This window comes from Sebastes umbrosus, chromosome 8 (assembly GCF_015220745.1).
Source record: "Sebastes umbrosus isolate fSebUmb1 chromosome 8, fSebUmb1.pri, whole genome shotgun sequence".
NCBI lineage: Eukaryota > Metazoa > Chordata > Actinopteri > Perciformes > Sebastidae > Sebastes > Sebastes umbrosus.
Window position 1 is genome coordinate 24,528,955 of NC_051276.1, and position 12,323 is coordinate 24,541,277.

The window sequence follows — 12,323 nt, forward strand, 5'->3', positions numbered from 1 at the left end:
TAAGTCATTTAATACACTGAAACACCTTATTCAAATCGAGGGTGTAGTTCGAGGATTTGTACATTTTGGGTGATGACGTCAGAAAATATGTGGGGGGGCAAGGGGTTTTCTAAATGTTGCATGTGTCGTCAAATAGGTGAAGATGTTTCTTGCTCGTGTTGTGTCTATTTGCATGTGTTTTGATGTTCTGTCATGTGTTGAGCTCTCAGAGCCACCGTATATTTAGCTAATAATAGCCCACTTACTCACTTTGACTCATAAGTGACATTTTCAATGCATAGAGTATGTTTATATAACTGTATTGCTACTGTGACTTAAATAGGCTACAGGGTGTGAATACTTCCTCCATCTCCGAATAACAGATAAATGACAAAAAAAGATTTTTTCCATATGTTTTTTTAATTGTGTGATATTGATTTAATTAACACTTGATCATCTCTATTTAACTGAGCCGTCTCCCTGACTGAATTTAAAAAAAAGAATGAAAAACAAGCTGTGATTTCCCAAAAGAGCTTTACATAAATGTGGGCGTAAAAGAATGTGTTTGAGCCATATGTTGTTGTTCTATTGTTCAAGAAAGAGACACATCTGTTCTACACACAGGCGTCTGTGCTGCTGTATGTGAAATGCAGGAATAAAGATATTGTCAGTGTGTCCCACTACATACTAATTGTATGCACTACATGGTAATTGTCTTATTTAGAATATTGTTTTTGCCGTTAGTATACAAATACTGTAGATCAACATAGTGTTACTAATGCCAGGTACACACTACACAAGAATCAAGCCGATTTTGGGCCTGATTCCCCCCTCCTGACCATCGTTAGCAAAACCCTGATGATTTGATGGTTCTTAAGATTATCTTTTCAGATATTCCTGTGGTGTGAGGTATGTTACAGTAAGAGTGTTTTTTACATCCCCAGATTGGCTCGGAAGCCCATCCTGGCCTCACAGATTTCAGATCGTGAATATTAAACATGTACAAGATTTGTGTGTTGTGTGTGGGGAACCCTGAGGACAGCCGATGACACAGTCTAGTGGGAAATAACGATGGCCAACTGGGAACCAAGCTGACTGAAGCGGAAGGACAACCACCGCCATCATGGCGGCTGCGGCTAATGCAAAACGCAAAGCATAAAATAGTAGTAAGATGGAGCTCAGAAATGGAAGACCAATTTGTTGATTTGTGGCAACAACACAAGTGTTTATTTAATGTGTCTCCATGACTTCATCCATCCATCCTTCATGAATTTTCAGTACAAAGTAGTGCAAAAACTATAACCGCTAATTCTTTCTGCCTGTCGTCCGCCATGTCTCACGTTTGATCGTGAGAGATTTTGCGAGATTTCAGTTGTTTTTTAGTCAGGACTCTTGTTGTTCTGTTAACATGTGGTGTCCTGTTTTGGCCAAATCATTGTTAAGTGTGGGGTTTCTCACATTTTCAACATCTGTTTAGATTTGAAAAATCTTTTAGTGTGGGCCAGCCGTAACAGGAAACGATACAATATGTGTGCAGATGCACATCAATCAAACTGCAACTTCAGAAAGCCACCACAAATCAGACTAACTTGTTTTTTCCAAGGATTTGATATTTGCATTATGTTTTGATATCTGGGGCATTCACAAAGCTCTTTCACCATCATACACAATTTGTTTTTAATATTTTTTCCAGCCTGTGAGAAGCTCCTCTACTGTCTTTGTGCATTGCATTGTGGGAGAATAGTATCTATCAACAGCACACACAAATAAAATTTAAAAAAAAGTTTTTCTGTAAGCATCTCGATTTGTTTGAGTAAACTTAATTCCCAGTGTGAACACTAGTATGTGGTGTGGATTTGGGACACAGCTTGTGACTGGGTTTTGGTTTTGTCATGAGCACACCTGGGACCAACATGCACTAACGAGGGATTAAGTGAGATGAAGCTTTCATCTTTAAATGGAGCTTTGCTCTTGTTTTCTCGTGTTATTGAAAGATTAAAATGTGACATTTTTGTCTACGCTTTACTGCACATAATAATTAATTGATAAAGGCCTAATGTTTCAAGTAATAATTTATTATGTGTTCTGTTGTCAGTAAAACATTTTGGTTCGTGAACTTGAGGACCTGGGTAGTTAGCATGAGCAGCAGCAGTCACCTCGGCTGAACAGACGGATTAAAGAGCGCCATCTACTGAAAACCAAACTCCAGAGATCTGTGGATGTGCGGTGCATAAACACCACGGGAATCGGCATCAAAGATGTTGCTAAATCTCAAGGATTACCACTGTGTGTCCAAACCAAACCCAATAACTGTGAAATGCTTTGATGTTTGCTCAGGTGTCTGCTGAAACAATGTGCACCCCTCATACTGGTTGGTTTTCTCTGCCAGTGTGCAGCTTAAAAGTTGGCCGTTCAATTGAACTTTTGCACTACACTTCAGACATTTTCAAAAATATGAAATCAAATGTTTTATCTAAAGGTCCAGTGTGTGGGATTTAGGATGGAATATAATATTCATAACTATGTTTTCTGTCATGATATGCTCTGAGGTTATGTTTTTTTGTTTATTGTGATGACATTCAAAGTTTCCTGTTTTAGTTTGAAAGACTAACTTCTTCTGTCGATTCAGTTCCTGCCCTTTTGTGTTTCCCATCTCCGTGATTAGTTTCACCTGTCCCTAATTAGCCCTGCATTCACCAGACCTCTGCTCACCTGTTCCCACTTCCCCATTAGTCAGTCACTACATATACCGGTCCACTTCCTTTGTTCTGTTGTTAGATAATCATCGTTGCTCTATAGAGTTTTGTTAACTGTTTCACCTACCTGCGTGTTACCTGCCTGCCATCTGGACTCTCACTGCCTGTAAGTACTTTTTTTGTAATAAACCATTGAACTGCACCAGTCTGTCTGTCCTCATCTGTGTTTGGGTCCTTCCTCTACATTTCCAATAACTCCAGAGCATTGTAAAGTCCAAAAGACAAAATTTACTGAAAAAGACAGATGTTATCATTTCCAAAATTCACAAAAAAATGTTATCTAACGAAATATTCTGTTTTAAATCATATTTGTTGGCATTTAGCCTTTCAAAAACAACATTTAACACTACGGTCAAAAAAACATATTTGCTCTACCACTTACCGCACACAAAGGGGGGCACGTACCTGTATTAACGGGTATTCTAGTAATTTAAGTTGTTATAATATGTATCTGAATTCGCTTGGCGAATCCGTCAATATGTCATCACTTTATTTATGTTGAGGAAACTGACGAGTTATATTCATTAAAGAAACTAGATTTAACAAAAAGAGTAATTCATTTAGTACTCTGAATCACCTAATTCAAATTGAGGATTTTGTTCAAGGATTGTAAGTTTCTGCAAACCACAGACGCTGAATGTCTACATTTTTGCATTCGGTCAGAGCAAGTGACGTAGTATATCGAGCGTCCCTTTTGCGTTTTTACGTTACCTAAAAGCCACCGTAGCTCTCCGACACGCTTGGAAAGTGAGGGGTAAGCGCAGGGTTTTTCAGTTGGTTGCGATCTGCAACCTCACCAGTAGATGCCACTAAATCCGATACACTGGTTCTTTAAATGTGAAGAGGACCAGCGCACTATGTAGATATGAAGGACTCCTTTTAAGGTAACGAAAACGCAATGATTCTTAGTTTCAGGTGATTATACACAAATGAAAACATAGTTATGAACATTATATTCAATTTCTGATAATAGATCCCCCTGAATCCTGCACACTGGCCCTTTAAAGTACCTCATGCAGGAGGATATTAAATGAAAAAGGATGTTCATGTTCGCTCAAAAAAGACAGCTATCTAGACACATCCAGCAGAACATCAGTGTCTTGCAAAGACGGCACAATGCACAAAAAAAAACCCAAAACATAATAACATTTCACAGCTGTGCATGCCCACACTGGTAAGAGGCATGAATGAAGAAAAATGCATTCTTCTCTGTCAGAGGAAGACAATCCAAATGGTCAGTCCTCCTCTTTGAGTGCTGGCACATGATATTATCTTGTGTCTATTAAAACTGTTCCTACACAAGATGCACAGAACCGCTCACACCTGTCAGCTCTGGAGATCACCCACACAATCTCTGCATTTGTCTGTCTGCCCTTAACCGCTCATCAGCTAGGCTCTGTGGACATCTACTGCACCTCACACACACACACACACACACACACAGATTCACCGCCTCCACAGCCACCCAGACCTATGCACATCCATCATAATTATGCACAGCAGGAATTCAAATAGCTCTTCGTACTTCAGAGCAGGAGGAACATTGCACCAATTTTCCTCCACATTATACGGCACTAAAAAAACAAGAAATGTTAAAAATCTATTTGGGTTGTTTTTGTTTACTGACTATGACATTGGAAATGCTTCAGTTAATTCGGGCAGAAATCTGAAATCAAAAAAAACTATTTGTGCTTCCTGGGGTTTGCTTTATCCGCCTTCACATGAAAAAGTTGCGGCGCAGAAAATTTGGAATACCCGGGGGCTGTATTGAGTTACTATGCAAAGCCATCTCTTCCGTCATAACCTGTGTGGGATATGTCATCTTTTCCGTGACATTTTTCACTCATCTAAAGAACGGCGTCAAGCTGCGCCTCCCTGCCAGCGTCGTATCCACTTTCTCAATTGCATCTGAGGCTGAGTTGACCTATGGGCTGCAGCCTATACATAAATCTCCACTGGTGCCATGCAGGCTTGTGCGGCCTCTCACAGGGTGTATGTTATAGAGGGCAAAGACAAAGGAGAGACAGATAAAGGAACAAGACTTGGTCAATTTATGGCTGGACTGTGTTTGGTCAGTCTGTGTATTTGTGGCTAAATTACTACACAAATAGTCAGTGGTCATGTCTATAATGTTAAATCCAGTGTCCACCATGTGGCGAGGACACTAGGGGCAAGAATGTATATTGCAGAGAAATTAAAGTCAATTGTTCGTTCCATTGCAACATAAGCGCCCAGCAGCAAAGCTACACTTCCACCATTTTCAACTGAAAACAACTAGCGGGCGCCGGTAAAATGTCCGACTAGGAAGTGCTGTACAAAAGTAAAACAAAATGATTTCTTTTCTATTGTCATATTCTACTAAAAGGACCTGTGTTGAATGACAAAATATTATAAATATAATAAGCATTTTCAGTCCAAAATGGCGGCAGCGGCTGTTGTTAAAAAAAACACAGGAGTTTTGTTTCTTTTGGTACCTTCAAATGAGGTCGTGTTTACCGCGTTCACAAGAAGAGTCCATATGAACACCCCCCTCTGGTGGTATTCACGACCTCACAAATGAAATGTATCTGAAAGCTCAGAGTTGTCAGAAATGGTGGAGGTCATGGAACTTAATTTTTCGACGCATAATAAGTTCATATATTGCAATTTTAGTTATATATTGTTTTTCTGTCTGAGGAAAATGTTGATATTCCCAAAGGCCTCATCTTTTTCCTCTGTCATTATGCCTTTGCATTTCCTGCATTTTAATCCGCTTGCTAAATTGTTAGCCTGTGTGGCTTGTAGACGCCAACAGTATCGTTAATATTGCCATTGCTTAGCAGCGGTGTTCTCACGACTTCATCACTTGAACGCCAAGCATATCGTGTACACGACTTCCCATGTTGTAAACACGAGCTCACAAGTTTCATTTGAACGCACCATATGCTTTTATACTCTTCGCTAGAGGACGAGCTGATCCACTCAACTGGCCGTTGAAGCGGTGACGTTCCCTCTCGTGAAATGCACCTGATTGGTCCCTGGTTTTCTGCTTGCCATTTCAAACAGGAAACGGCCTGCTCTTAAACTTTCTGTTATTCCTTCTAAACAATCCACCAAAATCTATTTCTGAAAACATTTTAATTTTCCATGTCACTGCTGCATCTCGTTTCATTTGAGAACTAGATCGCCTAGGATGACAGTTTGGTCCAAGTTTTGTGAGCCAGATGCGTCGCACTGGACGGGCTCATTTGCATAAAGGACTGTTCCTGCCTTTTCATTTTGAAAGAGCAACTGCCAATGAGAAAACTCCAACACTCGGCCAACCAATCGTGTAACTACATCACACAGTCACTCAGTGACAGACTTTTGCATTTGTAGGGCTGGCCCTCGTCAGTCTAGCCAAAAAGAGATGGAGACCAGAGGAAGAAATGGTGGATCAGCATTGCTGTGCAGAAAAACAGACTCTGCTCTCTGCTCTGAAGCCAGCGAGTCTGTTTTTCTGGAACAATTTCATTTCTTTTATAGAATCCATTTACTTAATTATATCCCCTTGGAGTAATATCATTTGGAATGAAAATGAACAAATGATTTGATTTACGGGCTTCACAGACCACCATCTCCAGTTGTTTAAGGACCCTTTGGGTTCGTGGGCGGTTGTGCGCGTGTCCTCTTTATGTGTGTCGTACATGGCCTTGAATATACGGCACTGTTTAGTGCAGGGGATAACAGGATCAGTCCAGTGTAGACTAAATGCAGCTCTGTAAAAATTAAATCAGCTTGAATTGTGCTGTTTATGTGCAGAGTTTGGCTACTGTGACTTATGACTGCAAGTCTCAGGGGGACATACTTGGTCATGGGGCATCACACAAATCACCCAGTGATGGAAAAAAAAAATGGGATTATTCTTTTCTTGAAGATGGGATTATTCTCAATCTAATTTACTGCTAATCCGTTTTAATGTCTTTCAGCGAGACCCCAAGTGTCGCACGAGATGCAAGATTCAATAATCAAGAACGTGATGGTTTCCATGCAGTCTGGCTGGGTCATTCGCTTCTACTGTACGTCACAGTGAGTCTATATATAGTAAAGGAAAAATGCGCATTCTATATCACCTTCGGGGACGGGGAAGGAAAGATGAGAATCGTAAACGCGTATCACAAATCATAAAGTTTTAACTCCTTGAAAGTGGAAGGTTGGATGAAACTCGTGGGAGATTAAGTGAGATTAAAAATGCTTAATACCTGGCAGCTCATCATTGGGCAGCTTTCCATGAAGCGGTGACACGAAAGGTGACTTTGACACAAAGAGTGGAGCTGCGGTTGACACTCTGTCATGTAGGTGCAGAGCTTCTTTTTTTTTTTACAATTTCACTGCAACAACGTCTATTAAACTGCTGTTTTTGGATGTAAACATGGATCCTAAAGTCTTTGTTGATATATCATTTGATTTATAAATCTGCTGTGTCCACAACCTGTGATGTAATCTTCCTGACTATAACGGATACTGTTAACTTAAATACGGAAGTTGCATGACACGAACACCGGTCTCCAAGGGGGAAGTCCTGTGTTTGTTGACCCATCCATTCACCCTGACCTCCTCCCTATGCGGTGTCTGCCGCTCTCTATACTTCCCGGTTCACAATTACTGGGCTGCACGGTGGGGCAGTGGTTAGCTGCCATCCCACAGCAAGAGGGTCGCAGGTTCAAACCTGGATTGGGGCCCCTCTGTGTTTGCATGTTCTCCCCGTGTTAGCGTGGGTTTTCTCTGGGTTCTTCAGTTCCTCCCACAGTCCAATGACATGCAGGTTAGGTTAATTGTTGACTCTAAATTGCTTGTAAGTTGAATGGTTGTCTGTCTCTTTGTGTCAGCCCTGTTATAGTCTGGCAACCTGTCCAGGATGTACCCCGCCGTCACCCAATGTCAGCTTGGTTTGGCTCCAGCCCCCCTGTGACCTTGAATAGGATAAGCGGTCACAGATAATGGATTGATGGATGATCACGAAAAAAATGTAAAATCCATGTCTATGTACACAAATCAATACATTACATTTGGTGACGTGTGCGTTTCAAAAACTGCTGTGCGACTGGGCTGATTTTTAACACCAGAGGAGTTTTCACATTTAAAAAATTGTATTAAAGCAGCAATCTTTCTATGTGAACCAAGTCATCTTTTATTCTGGGTTCTTTTATAAATATCTATTGGAAGCTATAATACCAGCTATACATTAAAAGTGTCACAGATCCCAGTGGGCTGCACAGTACCTCCACACACTGTAGATGTTGGCTCCATATATCTTAAAGTTTCATTGACTTGGGCGCAGCCAGTCTGTGTTCAATTTCCCCCCACAGTAATGTTCCCCTGAATTAAATGGGTTTGTGAAATTGAGAATATAGGAAACCATTTTGGAGAGATAAAATTATTTTGGTACAGTGCAGAGCAAAGCGCATATCCTCTTCTAAAGTGATTTCAGGGCCACGGAAATCAATAGCTCTCTAGTTGCATTTCTGCCAAGTTGATGGAGGTGGTTGAGTACAGGTGCAAAGATAGATCAAGTTGGGAATCAATCAAATCTGAAACATTCCATTTGAAAGGCGGGAAATGTAGGGCACTGAAGTGAGCAGGAGTCAATTTTGGAGCTCTAAAGGTTCAGTCATGTTGGAAAAGCATACAGCACCATGTCTAGGAGGATAGGGAGGTTAGTTTTACAGTGTCACTGGTTAAATTACTTATCAATGTAATCAGGTTCCCTTGTTGTTTTGTAAAACTCAGCGAAATTATCTGTTTTTCTAATCTTTGGATTACTCTCCTGTAAGAAATATCAAATTAAAGCACTTTTAAGACTATAATACATTTAATCTACCTTAATCCACTTAACTGCTGGGGTAGGTATTACAGTGCTTGAGTATGTAATTTAACATCTCCAGCACTTAAACTGTCTCAAGAGGAATTGGAGTTTTTTATTATTATTATTATTTCAGCCTCAAGTGTAAGACAGATTCTCTCTCTCTCCAGTTGTTTTCTGTTACCTTTGTTTGGATGTATTCCAGCCAATAATAATGCCTTACACTGTGCTGATACCTTTATCACTGGACGTGACCTTCTGGTGGGTTGAGAAAAAGACCAACACTTACCTGTGAAATGTCACAATACTATCCTGGCTGTCTTTGTAATTGTATTTTTGGGGAAAAAAACAAACTAATAAAAAAAAAAAAGAACAGTGTGGCAAGCAGAGAGGTGATGACTTGCCGGGATTCAACTCAGTGTGTCCATGTGCAAACATTGACTTACACATAAGATAAAAAACATGCACTAATGATGTACAAGAAAGGCAACCTATACATAAAGGCACTTTGAATATAATGTCAGTAAAGCACTTTCTGCTGTTGTACTTGCTGACAATGTACAAAGATCACATCAACAACAATAACAAAACCGCTCAGTATTCAAAAATGAAAAAATAAATGAAAAAAATATATAACAGTAGATCAATACAAGGTCTTAGCAAAATCGTCCCCCTACAGAAATTTCATGAATGAGTCCCAAATGTTATAAAAGAATAAGTGTTGTATTTCCCTTTTACTATATATGTAAGTTTCTTCGCCAGACAACGCAACAATCCAACTTTGTTTGCTTGGTCTATTCATGGATTTCCATGACAGAACAATTTTATGGTTAGCTCAAGTAAACAGAATATAAATAATACTCATCTTATTCATATTATTCAGCTTACAGTTTACTAGGAAACATCCGAAAATACTCAATTTAGAGCATAGTGGAAGCTCCTCTTTTGTGGCAATAGATAAAGTCATTACTATCTCCTTCCAATACTCCTGTATGGTTGAGCATTCCCAAAGGCAATGCAACAAGCTACCCTCATGTATACCACATTTCATACATAAATCAGGTGTATTAGGGTTAATGCAATGGGGTAAAACTGGAGTAATGTCAGTGATGTCTCAGTTTTGTTAAGAGTACATTCAGAGCTGACGGCATTATGTAAGTTCTATATTTGTGTCTCTTTCATGTAATCCTGGGAGAAAACATACATTTTGTGTATGAAGCTCACTGCATGTCTCTTTGTTTTACAGAACACTGTAAACCTTTAAACACCAGCAACAAAAGGCTTTCAGTTCTCTGTTGACAAACCACTGCAGTTTCATGACTGGATTCACAGATGTTCTTTTGAAATAAATCATAGGATGCCATTTTAAAAATACATTTTTAAAGAGGACGTATTATCCTTTTGTGCTTTTTCCCTTACCTTTAGTGTGTTTTATAGTTTTTTGTGCAATGTAAAAGGTCTGCAAAGTTACACAGCCCAAAGTCCACGCCAAAGGGAGTTACTCTCCCCAATAGAAACACTGCTCCTGAACTGCGTGAAACACCATGCTTGAAGTCCCGCCTTTTCTTCTGTAACGTGGTGATGTCAACAAGTAACACATTTGCATGACGGCTAGTTTGGCACGCCCTCAAACAAAACTTGCTAAAGCAGAGCTGGAGTGGAGTCAGAAGAGTTTGGTTCGGTTGACCAATCACAACAGTGGGCCAGCTGACCAATCAGGAGGGCGGGGCAGGAGCTCAAACAGAGCATCAGACAAAGGGTGAAAAGAGGTGCGTCAGCATAGCCATTATAAGAAAAATAAAGTGTTTGGTTTTTTTAAATTAAAGCATGTAAACATAATACAAATAATAATAATAATACAAAATACAAGTATGCTGAAAATAATTATAACAGGCCCTTTGAATAGACCTGTAAATGTAACCCCTATGCCAAGCATGACATAATATACCCATAATAATAGGGACTGAAATTATGAACTATTATATAATTGCTGGTGTGGATATCTCATAGTGACACAGGGCCATTAGCCATACCATGGCAAATGGACATCTGACAGTCATGTAAATAGTTTTCTACCCAGAGTCACTTCAATCACATCTCCAATAATATTACGTTATCAAGCAATTCAAGTTACCATATCCACTGCTTGTTGTCATTGGTGAGACATAGAGACACCGAATAAAAGGAGTTAAACACTGAGGAGAAGAGGCAAGATTTTTAAAACGATGCTAAAATATGCACCCGATTTGACTGTATCAGGCCATTAAATAGCCGTTATCAGTGGCTATAATTACCATAAATGTGTGTCACTAGGGGTTTTGTGTCCCACCCATCACCCATGACCTCCACTGCATATGGAGTGTCATGCTGTCTATACCACAGCACCTGACTTCCATTTCTGCTCATGTCATAATTACTGTGGTCGCAAGAGGTCGCTGTCATCTTCTTTTATACTTTCTTTTGGTGATCTACCATGTGAATAGAAGATAAAACCTACAAGTGGTTGTAGTAGGCCCCTACTGACCCTTATCTATGGCGCTCATAGCAGATGATAATGCCGATCTAATAGCCTGACAACAGTCTAATTGACTGAAATATCACACAATTCGATATAAACATTTACTGTAAATGTGAAATGCAGGGAATGCAGTGGGAGAAAATGTCAACACTAATAAAAAATCTCTCAAACCCAGTTAAGTTAAATAGTAAAAACAGGAAGTGAATATTCCACCTAGAAGTCTTATATGACTCAAGCTGTGTGGGAGGTTTTCTTAAACTTTCGAAAATGCTGGAAGCAACCTGACAGTGTTTTGTGACTGTGCCCCCAGGTCTGTGCCAGATGTCAGGCTCCACCACTTAGCTCCCGAAGGTCAGACGAATTGAGCAGGTATGTACATGACAAGTACGAATAGCTGTTTGTGTGAGTAGCCATAATTGCGCCGATAGGAACCATTACCTGTCCTTCCCAGGTGAGATTATCAAGTCAATGGTCTTGAACTAATGACCAGAACATTGAGCCCAGACCTCTGCGAGCTGCTCAGTGCCTGAGTGGCAGAGAGGAAATCTGTTTGAGATGGAGCACCAATGAAGCACCAATCAGCCTCTTCTGCAGCAACTGCTAGGAGACGTATGGACAAATGAATGACATTTATAACAGCAGAAAGTGAAGAGTCTGTCCCTAGTCTGAAGAAAAATCATTCACAGCTCTGCTTTGAATCATTTGATTAAATATTGATGTTGAAAGAATGCCTCTAATACTCCTCATAGGCGCTGGTTGATATTCACTGAAATGTTTCTGCTTCCTAAAAGTTAGAGCAGAAAGGATATTTGAGCAATCCAATTGATAGGAAGAAAAGCATTTTATATATATTTATTTATATATTTTATAGTAACAGTGGATACAAAATGTCACTCATAGTGAGAATTATCACTGAGCATATTCCAAAATAATGTAAAAAGACAGAGTGCCGAAACCCGTAACCGTATTTCTATTATGATGTGAGCCAAATAAACAAGTCAAATCTTAGTATTTTGTCCTCCTTGACTTGGAAATCTGGCATGTGCTTCCTTTTCACGTTCTTGGAATGAGTTGAATGAGTAAGCATTTTAGCACGCCGGGTTCCCTCGTCTCGAAGTCAGTGGGTTTTGTAGTTAGATGCCTGAAATATAAGGTCTGTGATTATCACAAGCTTAAGAGATTTTCAAGTTTTGTTCTACGATATAAAATACATCAATAAATACCCTACTTGTGAATTTTGAAGCCTTTG

At 39.8% G+C, this 12,323-nt stretch overlaps 1 long non-coding RNA gene across 1 annotated transcript; it reads left to right on the forward strand.

Moving 5' to 3' along the window:
• Positions 1–2,522: 2,522 nt before the first annotated feature.
• On the forward strand, positions 2,523–12,027 carry LOC119493322. The gene is made up of 3 exons (XR_005207942.1): positions 2,523–2,841; positions 11,385–11,443; positions 11,526–12,027. It is a non-coding gene; the product is annotated as an uncharacterized LOC119493322 (long non-coding RNA).
• The last annotated feature ends 296 nt before the right edge of the window (positions 12,028–12,323 follow it).